Raw genomic sequence first — 20,655 nt, 5'->3', positions numbered from 1 at the left:
GATCAGAAAAACTAACATTCTTCACTGTATTGATTGGAATGGGAGTGTGGTGTTCATGCGGAGATATTCCCATTTAAATACATTGAAGACTGACTGAAAGGCTGTGTGTCTGTGTGGATAGTATAAAATGATTATTATTCATTTACAATGCAAGAAAATATTATTTGGGCATTTGTAGTAATATTAATTTATATCGGAAACAATATAATGAATACAATAAAAGTTAGCAGACATTTTTATTTTATGTTTATTTTGTAAACAAATACAATATTACAATACAAATAAAAAAAATTAAAAAATCAAACCAGCAAAGTCTCCTAACAAAGAAATTATAAAAAAATTTATTAACACAATAATAGGCATGTTAAAACCCTAACCTTTACTAATGTGAAAGGTGAGCCTGCTTCTTCACTGTCAGTTTATCCAGTCATGGCTCAATGGAGGACAGTGCCACATGCAATGGAGAATGACTATCCGAACTATTCTTGTACTTTGTCTTAATGACACTTATGGTTGAGACGCCAGTCTCACAGAGGTTTGTTGAAGGAAATGGGAGAAGAGTTTTCAGAGCAATTTCAGTAAGCTCAGGATATTCTGCTTTCACTTTTATCCAATAGGAAGCAAACGATGTTGTAGTTTCGAAACTCATCTTCAATCTTTCGTCAGCAGCCAGCTCCAACAATTTATCCTCCGTAGTGACAATTAAGTCATCTTTCAATGGAATAAATGGATTTTGGATCCATCCAGTCCCTTTCTGTGGATCTTCTTCTGCTGGAAAGTTAAACTCAAAACATTCTGCCAAATTCGTCAAGTGTTCACTGATGACATTTCATAGAGATGTAACATCAAGGTCTTCACCTGCATTGGTGATGATTGTTGCTAAGTTGTGAAACATGTCATAACGATCTCTTGACACTCGACTCGTCCATGCTTTTAGCTTTTGTTTCTGTCCATCAATCTTGTCTGCCATTGTAAGACACGAAGCCATCCTTCCCTTCATGGAGGTGTTGAGATCATTAAAAGATGGCAAAGATATCAAGCAAATAAGCCAGCTTGGCTATCCAATCCTCATCTCGGAACAATTGTGACCAGTTTGGTTTTTTGTCAAGAAGAAACTCGGCAAGCTCGTTTTGGAGCTCAAATACTCTTGACAGGACGTTTCCCCTCGATAACCAATGTACATTGGCATGCAGTAGGAGCTGTTTATGATCAGCTCCCATATCATCACATAATGCAGTGAACAGTCTCGAATTTAAAGCATTTGCCTTTACATGGTTCACAATTTTTATAACCTCGCTGAGCACACTGTTCAGTTCTGTTGACATTTTTTTTGTTGCAAGACTTTCTTGGTGAAGGAAGCAGTACAGCGACTTGCATTCGGGTGCAAGCGCCTTAATCTGGGTAACCACTCCCGAATGCCGTCCTGTCATTGCAGGAGCACCTTCAGAACATACGCCTACACAGAACTTGAAATCCAACCCACATTTGTTAACGATGTAGTCGCTCACAGTCTTGAACACTTCAGAACTAGTTGTTTTTGTTGGTAGTGAAGCAGAAACAAAAACTCTTCCTTCAAATCACCCTCATGTTCAAAGCGCACATTACACCATCAGAATTGCTGTATTAGCAAGGTCTGTACGTTCATCAAGCTTCAAAGAAAAGTACTTTGCTAATTTAATCTGGCCTATGAGCTGATCTTCCATATCGTGAGCCAGATCGTGAATTCGTCGAGCGATAGTGTCATCTGAAAGTGGCACCTGAGCCACTTTCTTTGCCGCCGGCTCGCCCACCATTTCCATGCAGACATCTTTAATACCGCTTATCACTGGTGTCTCACCGATTGTGTATGGCTTTTTAGCCTTAGCAATGCGAAGCGCTACTTTATAAGAAGTTTGCAAAGCAGAATTATTTATATTACACTTCAAAGATCTGTTTCTGATGACCTTGTAAATCAACATGCTTTCTTTCAAAGAACTCTTTCGGCTTTGAACCAATTTCATTATGTTTTGTATTTAAACTCCTCTTGAGCTTTGACGACTTCATTGCGTTGTTAGCCAACACATTGCCACAAATAACGCACTACGGTTTTGGCATGCCACCATCATTCGTGGCTACAAAACCGAACTGAATGTTTGAGAAGTCTATTTCTGAGTAAAGCTAGTGCGAATTCTTTTTGTTGACAATACTTCGGTTTCATTTACATTGCTGTCAGCTGATTCAGAATTACTTGCGTGTTCAGCAACTGGATGTCTTTGCTTGATAAATACGTCAATTGGGCCTCGCTTTGCCATCTGTAAATTAGGCATAAAAATAATTAATATAAATTCCATTACCCCGGGTATATACTTAATTTATGATATTAGTATGAAAGCCGAATAAATGCATTGGAATGCTTTTATTGAGAAATATGTGCAGGAGAACATTGATTAATAGGGTAAGTAATGTTAGGATAAGAAGATAATACAAATTTTAAAATTAAATTGCAAACAGGATAATAATTGGAAAGTTAAGATGGTTTGAACATATGGAAAGAATGAATAATGAACATCAAAAATAAGATTTACCTGTCTGAAAGATATGGAGTGAGAAAGCGAGGAATTTCGAGAACTTCCTGGCAGAAACACGTAAGTTTGATGCTAGAAGAGGGGTAGGCTATAAGTAAGAACAATGAGAGCGTGTATGAAACGATATATGGCTATGGAGGAAGTGAGGATGTTATGCTCATACAAAGCACACGGGATCTTTTCAGGGGGAAAAGGCAAATACGCCGCATTTATTGAAAATACAACAGTTAGCAATGCTTTTCAGTCTCTCTCTCTCTCTCTCACACACAGACACACACACACACAGAGTCCTTCCAGTAGCTGTTTATAGTTACCAGTCTGTTGTAGCTCAAGTCAATCTAATGGCCAGTTAGATTGAGCATGAGTGAGGAGCTGGGCTCTGTCAGTCGCGATCCGATGCTCCAAGGCTTTGCAGGACTGAACCCAGAGTTCCATGCCAAAACACTCCAGCTTTATAGTTGTAAATTCCCATTTGAGTCCATGCATTTTGCAATGTCATCCTGTAATCATTAGTCCTTAAGTGGTGTTAATCTTGGGGTTTTCTGCTGTTATTATTTGATGGTTATTGTTGGGCTTCCCATCGTTATCTCCTATTTGTTGTCTCGCCTTCAGGGGTGCCTGTCTCACCTCTGAGGTCGTCAGTGCTGCTAACATGTTTAGCATCCGATACAATGGATGTTTTCTAATTGTCTCCTGGTCTTTCCAAGTCTCTCACTTTTTCTTTTAGAGTAGCAGCCATGTTAGTCTGTATCCACAAAAAGAAAAGGAGTACTTGTGGCACCTTAGAGACTAACAAATTTATTTGAGCACAAGCTTTTGTGAGCTACAGATCACTTCATTGGATGCATGCAGTGGAAAATACAGTAGGGGGATTTTATATACACAGAGAACATGAAAAAATGGGTGTTACCATACACACTGTAATGAGAGTGATTGGGTAAGGTGAGCTATTACCAGCAGGAGAGAAAAAAAAAACTTTTGTGGTGATAATCAAGGTGGGCCATTTCCAGCAGTTGACAAGAACATCTGAGGAACAGTCGGGGGGGGGGAGAGGAAATAAACATGGGGAAATAGTTTCACTTTGTGTAATGACACATCCACTCCCAGTCTTTATTTAAGCCTAATATATGGTGTAGAGTGGAATAAAAAACAAAAAAACTTCAAAAACAGACTCCAACGAGAGACTGCTGAATTGGAATTAATTTGCAAACTGGATCCAATTAACTTAGGCTTGAATAGAGACTGGGAGTGGATGGGTCATTATACAAAGTAAAACTATTTCCCCATGTTTATCCCCCCCCCCCCCACCCCGACTGTTCCTCAGACATTCTTGTCAACTGCTGGAAATGGTCCACCTTGATTATCACTACAAAAGGTTTCCCCCCCACCTCCCCCGCCCCCCCCGCTCTCCTGCTGGTAATAGCTCACCTTAAGGGATCACTCTCATTACAGTGTGTATGGTAACACCCATTGTTTCATGTTCTCTATGTATATAAATCTCCCCACTGTATTTTCCACGGTATGCATCCGATGAAGTGAGCTGTAGCTCACGAAAGCTTATGCTCAAATAAATTGGTTAGTCTCTAAGGTGCCACAAGTCCTCCTGTCCTTTTTGCGGATACAGACTAACACGGCTGCTACTCTGAAACCTGTCATTCCTTTCTGTTATTCAAAAAGGGTGGCTGGCAGAATGAAATCAAAGTTTACATCAATTCTTATAGTACAATTAGTACAATTATAAAATCCTGCTCCTACAAGGACTGTCTATTTGGCTATAGGTGTGTGGGGCTCAAGAAGGGCAACTGGGGAGATTTCAGAGCAGGCTTCAATTTAATTTCACATCAAAATTGCCCCAGGCACTTTCCCTGCAGAGAGACACTCCAGATTCTGCCACGCTGGGAAAATGCTTGATCACTTTATTACAGTGCAGACCTGGCCCCTCCCTCCAGGACTAAACCCACCAGAGACATTTTTCAATCCTCCCAGTAACAAACTTTCTGAACCAAATGGTAGAACAGAAGAGAACCAAAGGAGTCACTTTGGGGGATTCCCCCAGACTTGGTTCCCAGGGCAGCATGCTCCCAGGCAGGGGGAATAGGGAGACTCAGGAACTTGCTTTTCCTCCTTCTGCTCCTCCCCTTGTTCACAGACAAGGGAATCTGTCCCAGGATGCTGCAATAAGTATGTCTGGGCAAGTCAAAGATCTGGGAATTTCTCTCCCCACTTATTTCTCCCACTGCCCCTGTCAGTCTCTCTCCTCTTTCCCTTTCGATCTCCTTTCCCCTCTCTCTGCCCCTCCGGTTTGGACAGTCCCATTCCGGGGTCATTTTCTTCCCCATGGCTGGATCAGCTCCTGCAACTACTACTGAGAGGAGAGATGAGGAATGAGGAGGGGTTGTTTGTGCAGAATCATTTTGCTGCCCATCCTCGGCACCTTCCTTGAGGTCTCTGGCTCAGGAGCTGATGTTGGCAGAGCGTAAGTCTGCCTTAGGGGACTTGTTCCAACTGGAGAAATTCCTCACCTTGGCTCAGCACAGAAGAAATTTTAAATAAAGTCACTCTCCAGCACAGATCCCACTGGGACAGAAGGAGCAGCTCAACTTGAGCTTCCAGATAACAGTGGAGGAAACAGCAGCATCTCAGCCAGGAAGCTCAATCCAAGTCTCCTCAGTAAAGAGAGAGAGTCTGGCTTTTAAAAGACTTTAAATAAAATCAGAATAGAAAGTAATAGTAAAAATAAAAAAAAACAAAAAAAAAACCAAACAAACAAATTCATCAAAACAACTGCCCATCGCTAAAACTATTAAGTGCATTTCCAGCAGCCCACCCCTGAATAATGTGATCCAAATTATGTATGAGTAGAATATCTAAATTCCAAATGAAGGCAGAAATCCACTAAAAAATAAATTAAAAAATGAAGCCCATTGGCAATGCCAGTACCAGATACTTTGCATTGTTTGTTTTTCAAAATGGCTGTCTTTGCTTGACTCAAAATGATGTTCACAAGGCATATTACAGATCTATTTGTGAATCCATATTTAATGGTAAAAGGAAATACACTATGAGAAAAATCAAGGAACTATAACCAAAAGACACCCTGAAGTACAACAAATAATGGGTGTAACCTGGAACAAGTAAGAAACAGATGAGAAACAGTCTTCCCCCATGTCACAGGGCACACATGGACACGTTCAGAATCAAATGATGCACACATTCGAGGCCATACCCCTGTGAAGAATTCTCCATTGGAGATCACCCATATGCTTCGCAATCACAGGATTGTGTAGAGACCAACAGGCTGGATAGACAGAGTCTGCCGCCAGAAACTGTCATCTCCACACTGAACCAGGATAATCAATAAGCATTTGAAAATGCTGAATCTTTACCATAATCATATACAGGTATAATGCTTTGGGGCCTAAGCTATTAAAAGTACATTTGTAAGACTCACTGAAGGTAAGCAAATCGCCATGCCTATCAATGTCCCAATCCACAGCAGGAGCAACAGGCAAGGAAATAGAACTGTGAGTATAATCGGGCACGGCTTGCTCAAAGGGACATTTGTCCAGATCAGCAACACTGTGTCTCCAATAAAAAAAAAAGAAACCAGCAAACAGAATGAAAACCAAGCTTAGCGGCAATGGCCTCTGCTGAGACCCATGCAGAATTAGAAAAAAAATCAGTTGAACTCATTTTCTTCCACCTGCTGCAATAAGTGCACCCTGAACTTTGCTATCCAACAGGTCCCACAAGCACAGGTGTTTTTAAAATATTTTTCAAGCTGTCCTACAACCCAGCATCATTATTGCCATGAAAGTCTTTTTTAAGTTCTGCAACACCCGGCTCTAACTGCTCCATTCTCTGGCAGAGGCCCAGAGTTGTCTGCTGTATATACATTGACTTTGCCACCTCCCACCATTGCCTCAAGGAAGGAAAGGCGTCCTTTGGAGGCAACCAGGTGCCACAAAAAATATTTAAAAGAGTCCCCAAAATGAACATCCTGTACAAGGCAAGTGTTAAAATGCTAGTATGGGTGACAGTCTCCCACAGAGAGAAGAGAACACAAATGAGACCGAACACGATCTGAAATCCCAGCTGGGACAATGCAACTAGAAAGCAAATGATGAATAAACACATAAAAAGCCCTGCCCAAGTGGGTCCTAGACAAAGAGCTGGTACCAGTACTCAACCAGCTGTACGGCTGGGCATAAGGTTGGAAATGCTGTCGCAACACTGACAGACCCTGGTCATCAGCAGGCAGGATCAAACCTGGGACTTCTGGAGCTCAGTGGTCTTGGTGCCACTAGATGGGCCAGAACACGACACCCAGGGGGCGTGTAGGTTATACTATCCCACATCAGTCCGGTCAGCAGCCTGTCAAAGAGCTGAAAGTCACTGAGCAGACAGTGGATGAGGTTCCAGATGACTCCTATCCAATCTGTTGTTAAGAGTACAATTGAAATTGCTCCCCCCCACCCCAAATTAAAATATCACCTGTCAAAAAACCAATTTGCCAAAAGAGCACCCAAGCGCTGGGAAGGAAAAAAAAAGAAAAAGTTCCCTGTATTTCCCTCCAGGAGGATTTTACACATTAATCAAAAAAAGATGATATTGCTCAAAAGTAGCTTGACCCATCAATAAACGTCCTGGAACAACGGCCTGCAGGGCCAGCCCATCTGCAAAGAGAAAGGCAACTCCCACACTCCCCGTGGAACCAGGACTCAGAAAAACCTCCCCTCTCCAATCAGAAAGCCAATTGGTTTGGTGCCTGCATCTCTGCAAGAGTCCTGCAGGAATGAAACGTCCACTTTCTTCTGAGACAGGCCCTCAGAAAGAGCCTGTAGGAGGTACACAGTCACAGAGAGCGCTGCCTAGTGGGAAGGGGAGGTTTTTGGCAGGGTGTCTCCCTGTTGCAAGCACAGCCCGGTCCTTCAGTGTCCCTGCCACAGGGGTTTCCCGTTCTCCCCATGAGCATAGAAGCTCTACTAGGCTGGGCCCTTGGACAGTCCAGGCCTTCCCCAGCTGGTCTTTCACCGAGGTGGGGACTCCTGGTAAAAGTAATACCCGGCAGCGACCCAGGCCCCCTGAGCAGTGTGTTCCCTGACTGCACTGGCCAAACCAGCCTGCTTCACAGTGCCCTCAGAAACTGGGGCCCCCTCCACCGTCCGCAGCTATTTTTTAATAGGGGGCTTTCCTACAAGCCAGAGTCCCCAGCGAAGGCCGCGGATTCCACAGCAACAGGCTCTGCCTCCATTTCATAGTCAGGAGTCCCAGAACCAGTCATGCCATCTTCCCCCAGCTTGTAAAGGGCATTACCTCCCCAGAGGGCTCTGCAGCCCATTAGCCCGGCAGTCTCAGCCATAGCCCCTTCGCTCTTTCCTCAGAGAAACACCCATGTTCCCAGGCCCAGGCCCAGGCAGCAGCCACAAATGCTAAGAAATTTCCATGCCCTGTCACTGGCCAATAACGGCCACTGACCCACCCCAGAGGTGGCTGCATCTCAGGGTTGGAGAAAGGAACCCCTTATGGAGACCATTTGTCATGGGGTTTGGGGATACTCTGGTCAGAGTCACTGAGCCATAGTCACAGGGTTTAAGGCCAGAAGGGACCCCCTGGTCTTCTGGCCTGACCTCCTGTATATCACAGACCACCAGCACCAACCAGCATCGCACACTAAACCCAACAACTGACCTGAGACCAAAGTCTCACAGCCCACAGGAACCTAAACTATTCTGTGCTACGGGAAGAGGAGTGGAGGGACACAGTTGCACCAGTGCCAGAGGGCCCAGCAATGGCAGGGAAATTAATCAGTCAGATACACCCAGATAATCCTGGCAAGTGACCTGGCACTCCACACTCTAGAGGAAGGAAGGAAATACTTAAGGTCGCTGCCAATCTGACCTAGGCTGACTCTACTGTTGTGATCATAGAATATCAGGGTTGGAAGGGACCTCAGGAGGTCATCTAGTCCAACCCCCTGCTCAAAGCAGGACCAATCCCCAATTAAATCATCCCAGCCAGCGCTTTGTCAAGCCTGACCTTAAAAACTTCTAAGGAAGGAGATTCTACCACCTCCCTAGGTAACGCATTCCAGTGTTTCACCACCCTCCTAGTGAAGAATTTTTTCCTAATATCCAACCTAAACCTCCCCAACTGCAACTTGAGACCATTACTCCTTGTCCTGTCCTCTTCTACCACTGAGAATAGTCTAGAACCATCCTCTCTGGAACCACCTCTCAGGTAGTTGAAAGCAGCTATCAAATCCCCCCTCATTCTTCTCTTCTGCAGGCTCAACAATCCCAGCTCCCTCAGCCTCTCCTCATAACTCATGTGTTCCAGTCCCCTAATCATTTTTGTTGCCCTTCGCTGGACTCTCTCCAATTTATCCACATCCTTCTTGTAGTGTGGGGCCCAAAACTGGACACAGTACTCCAGATGAGGCCTCACCAATATCGAATAGAGGGGGACGATCACGTCCCTCGATCTGCTCACTATGCCCTTACTTATACATCCCAAAATGCCATTGGCCTTCTTGGCAACAAGGGCACACTGCTGACTCATATCCAGCTTCTCATCCACTGTCACCCCTAGGTCTTTTTCCGCAGAACTGCTGCCGAGCCATTCGGTCCGTAGTCTGTAGCTGTGCATTGAGTTCTTTCGTCCTAAGTGCAGGACCCTGCACTTATCCTTATTCAACCTCATCAGATTTCTTTTCGCCCAATCCTCCAATTTGTCTAGGTCCTTCTGTATCCTATCCCTCCCCTCCAGCGTATCTACCACTCCTCCCAGTTTAGTATCATCCGCAAATTTGTATCAATTAGACCCTGGGAGTGTGAGCAAGAACCCACCAGCCAAACAGCTGCGAGAGGGAATGTTCGGTGCTATCACAGAGCCCTGGCCCCACCCAGTGTCTTGTCTCCAGCCATGGCAGTCTCTGAGGCTTCAGAGGAAGAAGACAAAATAAATAAATAAATAAATAAATACCCAGAATACGTGGGGTGAGAGAATCCCATCCTGACCCCAGCAGGGGGCTGGCTCCAGATCTGAAGCGTCGGCTTTTAGGAACATAAGAAATAAACTGGAACCCAAGGCTGCTCAGCCCAACCCCCACTATCCCGCTCATAAACAGTTGAAGGAGGGAGAGGACAAATTGAAGTTGTTTGCCCCCAGGGGAGTGACCCCATCATCCTGCCCGATCTGGGGAAAAGGTAAGGGTCCAGCCAACTGTCCGGTTAGCAGCTGGGAAACACTCATCCCCCAAATATGGGGAAGCCTCTGGCTTTGATGTCTACTAAATATGGGAGACGTCACTTTCATCAGCCAACATTTTAATGGAGATAAATGAGGACACAGATGGTTCTCAAATGAGAGGGGAAAGTTGGTTTTTAGGACATCAACCCCACCCCCTGCAGCTTCTAATCTGGGGAATGACTCAGGAAAACAGGTTCCCTCCAAACAGGAGTTGCTACAATTAAATAAACATAGGGAAGACCTCTAAAACGGAGATTCGTTTTTTAATTCGTTTTTGATAACTACACAGAAAATAGCAAAATCGGAGAGGTGATCTCAATGTTCAGTAATTAAAGAGAAAAGGGAGGAAATCTGAGGAATTTGGGGTCAGTTTTCACAAATTAGAGAGGAAAGTAGGAAAATGTGAGGATTTTAGACAGGATGTATAAAAATTGGTGATTTTTATTTAATTTTTCATGTTATTTAAATCAGATTCTTTTGATTTTATTATTTAAATTAGTATGAGTTTTTCTTTTAAAAAAACCTGTTTAAAATGAATTTTGAATTTAATACACAATATTTGAAGGCCTAGCCTTATTATAATCTCTTAAAATATTTAAATAACAAATAAATATGATGAATCCAGGAGTTTGACATTAAAGGCTGCTTTTCTATGTAAAGAAGCAATCAGGGGGAAAGCATCTAACTTTTGAGGTCAAGATTTATAAATACAGCACAGTAGATCATTAAGGGTTTCAACCTGTGGGCACCAGGGGCTGTGCCACTGGGTGCCACAGATTGGCAAAGTCATCACAGGTGTTGGGACAAAGCCACTGACTCAAAGCCCTGGTCTACACTAGGACTTTAGGTCAAATTTAGCAGCGTTAAATCGATGTAAACATGCACCCGTCCACACGATGAAGCCCTTTTTTTCGACTTAAAGGGCTCTTAAAATTGATTTCCTTACTCCACCCCTGACAAGTGGATTAGCGCTTAAATCGGCCTTGCCAGGTCGAATTTGGGGTACTGTGGATGCAATTAGATGGTATTGGCCTCTGGGAGCTATCCCAGAGTGCTCCATTGTGGCTGCTCTGGACAGCACTCTCAACTCAGATGCACTGGCCAGGCAGACAGGAAAAGAACCGTGAACTTTTGAATCTCATTTCCTGTTTGGCCAGCGTGGCAAGCTGCAGGTGACCATGCAGAGCTCATCAGCAGAGGTGACCATGATGGAGTCCCAGAATCGCAAAAGAGCTCCAGCATGGACCGAACGGGAGGTACGGGATCTGATCACTGTATGGGGAGAGGAATCCGTGCTATCAGAACTCGGTTCCAGTTTTCAAAATGCCAAAACCTTTGTCAAAATCTCCCAGGGCATGAAGGACAGAGGCCATAACAGGGACCCGAAGCAGTGCCGCATGAAACTTAAGGAGCTGAGGCAAGCCTACCAGAAAACCAGAGAGGCAAACGGCTGCTCCGGGTCAGAGCCCCAAACATGCCGCTTCTATGATGAGCTGCATGCCATTTTAGGGGGTTCAGCCACCACTACCCCAGCCGTGTTGTTTGACTCCTTCAATGGAGATGGAGGCAACATGGAAGCAGGTTTTGGGGATGAAGAAGAAGATGATGATGATGAGGTTGTAGATAGCTCACAGCAAGAAAGTGGAGAAACCGGTTTTCCCGACAGCCAGGAACTGTTTCTCACCCTGGACCTGGAGCCAGTACCCTCCAAACCCACCCAAGGCTGCCTCCTGGACCCGGCAGGCGGAGAAGGGACCTCTGGTGAGTGTACCTTTTAAAATACTATACATGGTTTAAAAGCAAGCATGTGAAAGGATTAATTTGCCCTGGCATTCGTGGCTCTCCTGGATGTACTCCCAAAGCCTTTGCAAAAGGTTTCTGGGGAGCGCAGCCTTATTGCGTCCTCCATGGTAGGACACTTTACCACTCCAGGCCAGTAACACGTGCTCGGGAATCATTGTACAACAAAGCATTGCAGTGTATGTTTGCTGGAGTTCAAACAACATCCGTTCTTTCTCTCTCTGTGTTATCCTCAGGAGAGTGAGATATCATTCATGGTCACCTGGTTGAAATAGGGTGCTTTTCTTCAGGGGACACTCAGTTCCTGCTGGGCTGTTTGCCTGTGGCTGAACAGAAATGTTCCCCGCTGTTAGTCACGGGGAGGGGGGAGGGTTGAGGGGGTAGCCACGCAGTGGGGGGAGGCAAAATGCGACCTTGTAACGAAAGCACATGTGCTATGTATGTAATGTTAACAGCAAGGTTTACCCTGAAAGAGTGTAGCCACTGTTTTATAAAATGTGTCTTTTTAAATACCACTGTCCCTTTTTTTTCTCCACCAGCTGCATGTGTTTCAATGATCACAGGATCTTCTCCTTCCCAGAGGCTAGTGAAGATTAGAAAGAAAAAAAAACGCACTCGTGATGAAATGTTCTCTGAGCTCATGCTGTCCTCCCACACTGACAGAGCACAGATGAATGCGTGGAGGCAAATAACGTCAGAGTGCAGGAAAGCACAAAATGACCGGGAGGAGAGGTGGTGGGCTAAAGAGAGTAAGTGGTGGGCTGAAGAGAGTAAGTGGCGGGCTGAAGAGAGGGCTGAAGCTGAAAGGTGGTGGCAGCGTGATGAGAGGAGGCAGGATTCAATGCTGAGGCTGCTGGAGGATCAAACCAGTATGCTCCAGTGTATGGCTGAGCTGCAGCAAAGGCAGCAGGAGCACAGACAGCCGCTACAGCCCCTGTGTAACCAACCACCCTCCTCCCCAAGTTCCATAGCCTCCTCACCCAGACGCCCAAGAACGCGGTGGGGGGGCCTCCGGCCAACCAGCCACTCCACCCCAGAGGATTGCCCAAAAAACAGAAGGTTGGCATTCAATAAATTTTAAAGTTGTAAACTTTTAAAGTGCTGTGTGGCATTTTCCTTCCCTCCTCCACCACCCCTCCCAGGCTACCTTGGCTGTTATCCCTCTATTTGTGTGATGAATGAATAAAGAATGCATGAATGTGGAGCAACAATGACTTTATTGCCTCTGCAAGTGGTGATTGACAGGAGGAGGAGCGTGTGGTTAGCTTACAGGGAAGTAGAGTGAACCAAGGGGCGGGGGGTTTCACCAAGGAGAAACAAACAGAACTTTCACACCGTAGCCTATCCAGTCATGAAACTGGGTTTCAAAGATTCTCTGATGCGCACTGCGCCCTCCTGTGCTCTTCTAACCGCCCTGGTGTCTGGCTGCCAGGCGATTTCCCTCAACCAGCTTCCAGGCGATTTGCCTCAACTTCCCACCCCGCCATAAATGTCTCCCCCTTACTCTCACAGATATTGTGAAGAGCACAGCAAGCAGTAATAACAGTGGGAATATTGGTTTCGCTGAGGTCTAAGCGAGTCAGTAAACTGCGCCAGCGCGCTTTTAAACGTCCAAATGCCCATTCTACCACCATTCTGCATTTGCTCAGCCTGTAGTTGAACAGCTCCTGACTACTGTCCAGGCTGCCTGTGTACGGCTTCATGAGCCATGGCATTAAGGGGTAGGCTGGGTCCCCAAGGATACATATAGGCATTTCAACATCCCCAACAGTTATTTTCTGGTCTGGGAATAAAGTCCCTTCCTGCAGCTTTTGAAACAGACCAGAGTTCCTGAAGATGCAAGTGTCATGTAACTTTCCCGGCCATCCCACGTTGATGTTGGTGAAACGTCCCTTGTGATCCACCAGAGCTTGCAGCAGTATTGAAAAGTACCCCTTGCGGTTTATGTACTCGCCAGCTTGGTGCTCCGGTGCCAAGATAGGGATATGGGTTCCATCTATAGCCCCACCACAGTTAGGGAATCCCCTTGCAGCAAAGCCATCCACTATGACCTGCACATTTCCCAGGGTCACTACCCTTGATATCAGCAGATCTTTGATTGCATGGGCTACTTGCCTCACAGCAGCCCCAACAGTAGATTTGCCCACTCCAAATTGATTCCCAACTGACCGGTAGCTATCTGGTGTTGCAAGCTTCCACAGGGCTATCGCCACTCGCTTCTCAACTGTGAGGGCTGCTCTCATCTTGGTATTCATGCGCCTCAGGGCAGGGGAAAGCAAGTCACAAAGTTCCATGAAAGTGCCCTTATGCATGCGAAAGTTTCGCAGCCACTGGGAATCGTCCCAGACCTGCAACACTATGCGGTCCCACCAGTCTGTGCTTGTTTCCCGAGCCCAGAATCGGCGTTCCACAGCATGAACTTGCCCCATTAGCACCATGATGCATGCATTGGCAGGGCCCATGCTTTCAGAGAAATCTGTGTCCATGTCCTGATCACTCACGTGACCCCGCTGACGTCGCCTCCTCGCCCGGTATCGCTTTGCCAGGTTCTGGTGCTGCATATACTGCTGGATAATGCGTGTGGTGTTTAATGTGCTCCTAATTGCCAAAGTGAGCTGAGCGGCCTCCATGCTTGCCTTGGTATGGCGTCCGCACAGAAAAAAGGCACGGAACGATTGTCTGCCGTTGCTCTGATGGAGGGAGGGGCGACTGACGACATGGCTTACAGGGTTGGCTTACAAGGAATTAAAATCAACAAAGGGGGTGGCTTTACATCAATGAGTATTTCAGGCAGGACTTCACAGAGGGTTCCAATAAGAAATGGTGCACCTAAGTAATTGTTCTTATTGGAACAAGCAGGTTGGTCTGGCCTCTGATTGATACATGGCTAGATTTACCTTGCTGCACCTTCTCTGTGAGTGACTGCAGTGTGACCTAGAGGAATGAGTCCCCTAGACACGGGAGGAGGCAAATGAGTACAAAACAAATCTGATCTATTTCTTGTTTTGATCCACTCCATCTATCTTTTACGTCTTTGGCTGGCAGCAGATGGTGCAGTAGGACTGCTAGCCATCCTCATCTCTTGTCTGCCTGGCAGAAAATGGTACAAGAGGACTGCTAGCAATCTGTATCGCCTTCCTGCTCGCCATAAGATGGTTCAATAGGACTGACTGCAGGACTAAAGAGAATGACCTGGTCAAGTCACTTCTAATGTAGTCCCTGCACCCATGTCTGCCCAGACACTCCTGGCTGACGCAGCCAGGAGCACCTTGGACATGACGATGACAGCTACCAGTCGTACTGCACCATCTGCTGCCACAAGGCAAGGGATTGCTGCTGCTGTGTAGCAATGCAGTACCATGTCTGCCAGCACCCAGGGGACGTACGGTGATGGTGAGCTGAGCGGGCTCCATGCTTGCCGTGGTATGGCGTCTGCACAGGTAACTCAGGAAAAAAGGGGCAAAACTATTGTCTGCTGCTGCTTTGACGGAGGGAGGGAGGAAACGGGGACCTGATGATATGTACCCAGAACCACCCGCGACAATGTTTTAGCCCCATCAGGCATTGGGATCTCAACCCAGAATTCCAATGGGCAGCGGAGACTGCGGGAACTGTGGGATAGCCACCCACAGTGCAACAGTCCGGAAGTCGACTCTAGCCTCGGTACTGTGGAAGTGCTCCGCCGAGTTAATGCCCTCAATGCACTTAGAGCATTTTCTGTGGGGACACACACACTCGAATATATAAAACCGATTTCCAAAAAACCGACTTCTATAAATTCGACCTAATTTCATAGTGTAGACATACCCAAAGAGACACCAACAAGGAATGTAAGCTGAAGTCTCTTTCAGGTATATTGGAACATTTTCCCAGGCTGACCTGAAATAATCAGTTTAATTCACTAACTAGAGTTATTTTCTCTGTTTAATAAATCACTTAGTTGTAAATGTGAAACATGTTTTGATAAAAGAAGTTTATGTATCCAAGACATTTCAGATGATTTAGTTTCATAAAAATACATTTTATATGCTGCTTTGTGTGTTTAATTAAATTCTAGTTACCATCCTAATGCAGCATAACACAGAATCACTAGCAAAAAGTTAATTTTCTATTAAATAAGCAATATATCATTCACCATTTTCTAATGTACTAAAAATGTACAATTAATAAAAATATGAAAATGTTAAGCTATATAATGTATCTAGTTATAGTGTATCCTCCTTGGTAGCAAAAAGATGTACCTAATCTCAGTGGTGTTGGAACTAGGAGGGCTGGGGGTGGCTGTCGCACCCCCGGGGCTTGAAGTAGTAATAGCAAACACCAAATACATAGTATCAATGGTTTCCATCATCAGCACCCCCCACTATAAAAATTGTTCCAGCACCTCTGCCTAATCTAGTGTAAAGTGTCTATTTAGTTTTAAATCAACATGTTGTAATCGTTGTGTCAACCAAAGGGAATGCACCTTTCTTTAGACAAAAAACCAACAACAACTACAAGTGGAAAAGTTTACTAAACTTCAGTGCTTTATATCAAGGCTTCCCACTGGGTTATTTAAATTATTATTTGAATTGCTGATTTAAATTGCCTTGTTTTAAATCAATCCACCCTGATTTTATATCAATGATCAATAATAGCTAAAGAGGCAAAATGAGTGATTTATCAATATTTTATCAACAGAAAGGAAAAGAGCAACAGTAGCAATAATTTTATTGTAATATTCAAGAATTTGAGAAAAGGACAAAATCTAATGAGATTTTTATGTTAATATTCTATATTTAGATTGGCAGGAAGAAATCTCAAGAGCATATTACCTTAGTAACATAACTACAGAGAAAGTGGGGCAATTTGGGGGGGGGGGTATTTTATATCGATCTTTAGGAATTAGGGAGAAAAAATGGATTAAAAATAATATTTGACAATAGGAGAGAAAAACACCAAGATCTGAGGGTAATTCAATAATTACAGGGGAAAAGGGGGAAAGTTTGAGGGGATTCAACAGGAATGTTCAATAAAGGATCAGAAAGTGATGGTTCCCTCCACCCCCACCATTCACATGCAGAGCAGGGAGCCCTTTGTGTCACTCATGCAAGGGAGGAGGTGTAGAGCAGGAGATGGGCAGGCGGGGGAGTTGAGGGTGGGGGGGAAACAGCAGCTGAGAGTGGATCCTCCAGTGGGGACATTGGCTCCCCCTTCCCCTCCTGTGCCCCTTCCAGGCCCTGTTGCTGGCAGAGACTGGCCACCCCACCATCCCCACCCCAGATTCAGCCGTGTTTCAGGCCTCTCCCAAACAGCACCCACTAACCCCCCATCCCATTTGGGCAACAATTTCCCACCTAAACAAGGACAAACTGCTGCAGATGGAATGGGCAGGGGAAACCCACATATCTGAGGAGATTTTAGATTGAGATTTGAGAAATAGAAAGAAAATGGGTTAATATCTGGGAGGGTAAAAGGTGAATCCTCTGAGAGAAAAGTCGGGTGCGGGGAACCAGGTGGATTTGACAGGTTTCGGAGTAGCAGCCCTGTTCGTCTGTATCCGCAAAAAGGACAGGAGGATTTGTGGCACCTTAGCGACTAACATATTTATTAGAGCATAAGCTTTCCTGAGCTGCAGCTCACTTCATGGGGTGGATTTGATAGTCATATTTGATCATTAGAGAGAAAGGAGGAAGAAGTGGAGAGAATTTTTTTCAACATTTGAGGGGAAAGTGACAAAACCAGAGAAGATGCATTTAACTCTCCCCCCCCCCACACACACACATACACTTAAGCCCCCCGCACACACACACACACCTACCTCTTCCCCTGGTCTTCTCCCCCTGAAATCTCCTGCCTTCCCAGAGACAGTTCAGACTCCCCCGGGTCACACTTGCCTGGTGTCAGGTATCAGAGGGGAAGCCGCGTTAGTCTGTATCCACAAAAACAAGCATGCATCTGAAGCAGTGGGGTTCTTTTACCCACAAAAGCTTAGACCCAAATAAAGCTGTTAGTCTTTACTTGGTGCCACCGGACTCCTCCTTGTTCCAGCTCGCAGGGTCTGTCCCGTCCCGCCACCTCTGGCTCATTGTTCATCCCTCCCTTCCCCACCCCTCCGCCCCCACACAGGCAAGCGGGGGGACCAGCTCTGGGGCCTCTTTCCCCACCTGCAGCCCCCGGGGCTTTGCCTGTCCAGCCGGTCCTGCCCAGAGCTGCAGCAGGCAGCTCCGACCCTCGCCGGGCCCTTGACCGGGGCTGCGAGACCCGAGAACCCCTGGGGCAGAGAGTCACTTTCCTGCCCGTCCCCAGCACTTCCCAGGGGAGCTTCTCACTCACCTGCAGTCTGCAGCCCGGGGGGCTGGTCCCCGCTGGAGAAAGTCCCCCGCGGCTGGGCAGGGAGGGGTTAATGAGGGGCTCCCCCCAGCCCAGACCCCCATTGGGGTGCGGGGAGTCAGCAGCTGCTCAGCCCGGGCTCCCGGGTCAAAATGGAGGGAGCAGCGCCTGGGATTTTAGGAGCATCCGCGCCCAGGTGTCTGGTCTCGGGGCTTTGTTCTGCCTGCTGCCCGCCTCCTTCCTCCCAGCACCCAACGCTCAGCGCTGCAGCAGCCCCTTCCTGTGTCAGCAGCCCCGGGCCTGTCTCCGGCTGCTGGCTGGAGCCTCCCCTCTGTCTTTGCCGGGCGCGGAGCGCTGCCCTGAGCGCCCGCTGCAGGCAGGCTCTTGGGACCAGCTCCTGGCCGCCGCTGCAGGGGCCGAGCCGGAGAGAGGGAATGCCCTGGGGACAGGAACGTGACTCAGTCTCCCTGCCGGAGAGGAGGGGAAGGGGTGAGACAGGGAAAGAGGAGAAAGAAAGGAGCAGACGGAAAATCAGTGGGTGGGGGAGGGGGCTCCCAGCAAGAAGTAGCAAATGACAGCTGAGGCCTCTGAGAAAGTACCTAGATAAAATATCACATAGCCGCAATTATTAACACCAAAACACTTTCGGACAACTGCGGTAAGTTTCGAAATTGTTTTGAGTGTACAAAGAGTATTAACTTCGGTTTTGTCAAATAGAAGGATTGCAGGCCTAGATGCAGATAGATAGGTAAACCTATTCAAAACTTCCCAGCCTTAGTGTGGCTTGTTTAGTATCCCTATCAGAGTTTGAAAGAAAATGACACGTGAACGCTGGAGCTTAGCCTTATGAGTCAAGCCCCCTAACCTTGGCATTTTCAGTGTGGGCTCCCCAAGGCACAGCGGAAAGGGGTGCAGGTTCCTGGGGTGATGGGACTACAGGGGGTCATTGTGGCCATGGGAGTGTCACTGTGAGGGGCAGGGTCCATGAGGGTGTGACTGTGAAGGGAGGGCTGTGAGGGGGGGAGCCATGGGGTGTCTCTGTGAGGGGGAGGGGCTGAGGCTATGGTCACTTCCAGGCACCCCCTGACATGGGAAGTGAACTGTCCCCTCCCCCAGCAGGTTCTTTGGGGTGCCCTAGAGCCCAGCATGAAGCTGCTGCTCCTACAGGGTCCCTGGGAGTCACAAAGGGGTGTTGTGAGATCACTACCCCATCTGGCCTGGGGTGGGGCAGGGCCCCCGAAACAGCCCTGTGGGGAGACTCAGCCCTGTGGGGACTCATGGGCTGTGGAAAAGCACTTCCAGCAGAGGTGATACATCGGGAAGGGAGGGTGGGTATGTGGTGCAAGGTCAAATGCACCTACAGCAGCCGGCCCAGGTGGGGAGTGGAGGGAATGGGACAAGAACCTCCTCTGGCCACTGGGACACTGCACCTGGTCGAGCGTCTGACTGCGGCCGCGGTGAGCTGCCTCCCTCCTAGACTCGGCTTCTGGAGATGGCGGGTGAGCAAGCCAGAGTCCCCCCTCCTCCCCCGGCCTGCTCCGAGTGGACCCCTGTCCCCAGAAGCTGAGCCCGGGCAGGGATTGGGCTGCCACTTCCCCCTCTCTCCCAGGCAGCTGGCTACACTGCACCATGCAGCAACCGGGAGCGGCTCCCTCCCACTCCCTGCCAGGGGCCTGCCTGCCAGGGAGAGCAAATGCAGTGGGAGGACAAAGCCTCTCCCCCCACACAGCTAAAGTGGGGTGTGGGGAGTGTGGGTGCCCCAGACTGGGGAGGAGACAGGTGGGGAGGTCACGTGTCCTCTCTTTTAGCTTGTGCCCCCCAAGTATGGGGAGGCAGCAGTTGTCTCTGACTTCCAGGAACTGGGATTTCCAGCTGCATTCAGGTGTCAGACAGGAGAAGGAGGAGTTGCTGCTTTGGGAGAGTCTGTGGGTGTTGGCTGTAGGGGACATGCCCAGCAATCAGCCTGGCTGAGTCTTTATTCTCGGGGATTCCCCAGAGCGCTGCTCAGACAAGGCTGAAGTAGGGAGCAAAACCGCTGCCTTTCCCAAGGGTTGGCTCAGTGGCTCGGTGAGCAGCAGGGTGTCCCCAGGACCAGTCCAAGCCTGCAGGCCCCAGGAGGCAGGGAAGTCGCCTGGCTCAGGCTGGGAACGCTGGCCCCCAGAGAACTGGCCTGGCTCCCTTCTCAGCAGCAAAGAAGTCAATCCCCCCCACTCCTGATACGTCAGCCTGGAGCTAAGGGCAGAGCTGGGGGTGTCTCCTTTCACTCCCGCTGGGGAGTGCGGGGTCCCGGGGGCCTTTTGGAACTGAATTGAGGACACCAGCCTGTCAGAACTGAGAGCTCAGGTTCCGACTAATCTTTTTAATAATATGATCAAATCCTTCAATCCCAGTGTCACCATCAATAGAACTGTCTCCGCCTTGCAGGTTACCAAGGGTGAAACCCAACAGCTCCTGGAATCCAGGAGAGGGGAGATCAAGCACTTGTCAGAGTCACTGCGCATAATACATTTGTTAGTCTCTAAGGTGCCACAACCTCCTTTTCTTTTTACTGCCCACAGAGGAATCCTGCTGTGTTACATTCCTGGTGCCCTGGCGCCATCGTGTGGCCATTTCCTTTCCCTCCTGTCTGTGAAAAGTTTTGTTATTTTGCACAGAAACTTTATTTCCTCAGGAGAGACCCAGGAGCAGGGGCTGCCTGCATGTACCAAACACCCACTAGAAGGTGACA

General features: G+C 47.4%; 1 long non-coding RNA gene across 2 annotated transcripts; it reads right to left on the bottom strand.

Moving 5' to 3' along the window:
- Nucleotides 1–229: 229 nt before the first annotated feature.
- LOC140904272 (uncharacterized) lies at nucleotides 230–18,400 on the bottom strand. Of its 2 annotated transcripts, XR_012156479.2 has the most exons (4): nucleotides 17,931–18,400; nucleotides 17,416–17,526; nucleotides 2,565–2,652; nucleotides 230–2,291 (listed from the first exon to the last, which is right to left on the bottom strand). It is a non-coding gene; the product is annotated as an uncharacterized LOC140904272 (long non-coding RNA). The 2 variants fall into 2 exon arrangements; XR_012156480.2 differs by lacking the exon at nucleotides 2,565–2,652.
- Between the last annotated feature and the right edge of the window lie 2,255 nt (nucleotides 18,401–20,655).

Source organism: Lepidochelys kempii, chromosome 28 (assembly GCF_965140285.1).
Source record: "Lepidochelys kempii isolate rLepKem1 chromosome 28, rLepKem1.hap1, whole genome shotgun sequence".
NCBI lineage: Eukaryota > Metazoa > Chordata > Testudines > Cheloniidae > Lepidochelys > Lepidochelys kempii.
The sequence above is the reverse complement of the archived record's forward strand: the minus strand, read 5'-3'. Positions and strand labels throughout refer to the sequence as shown.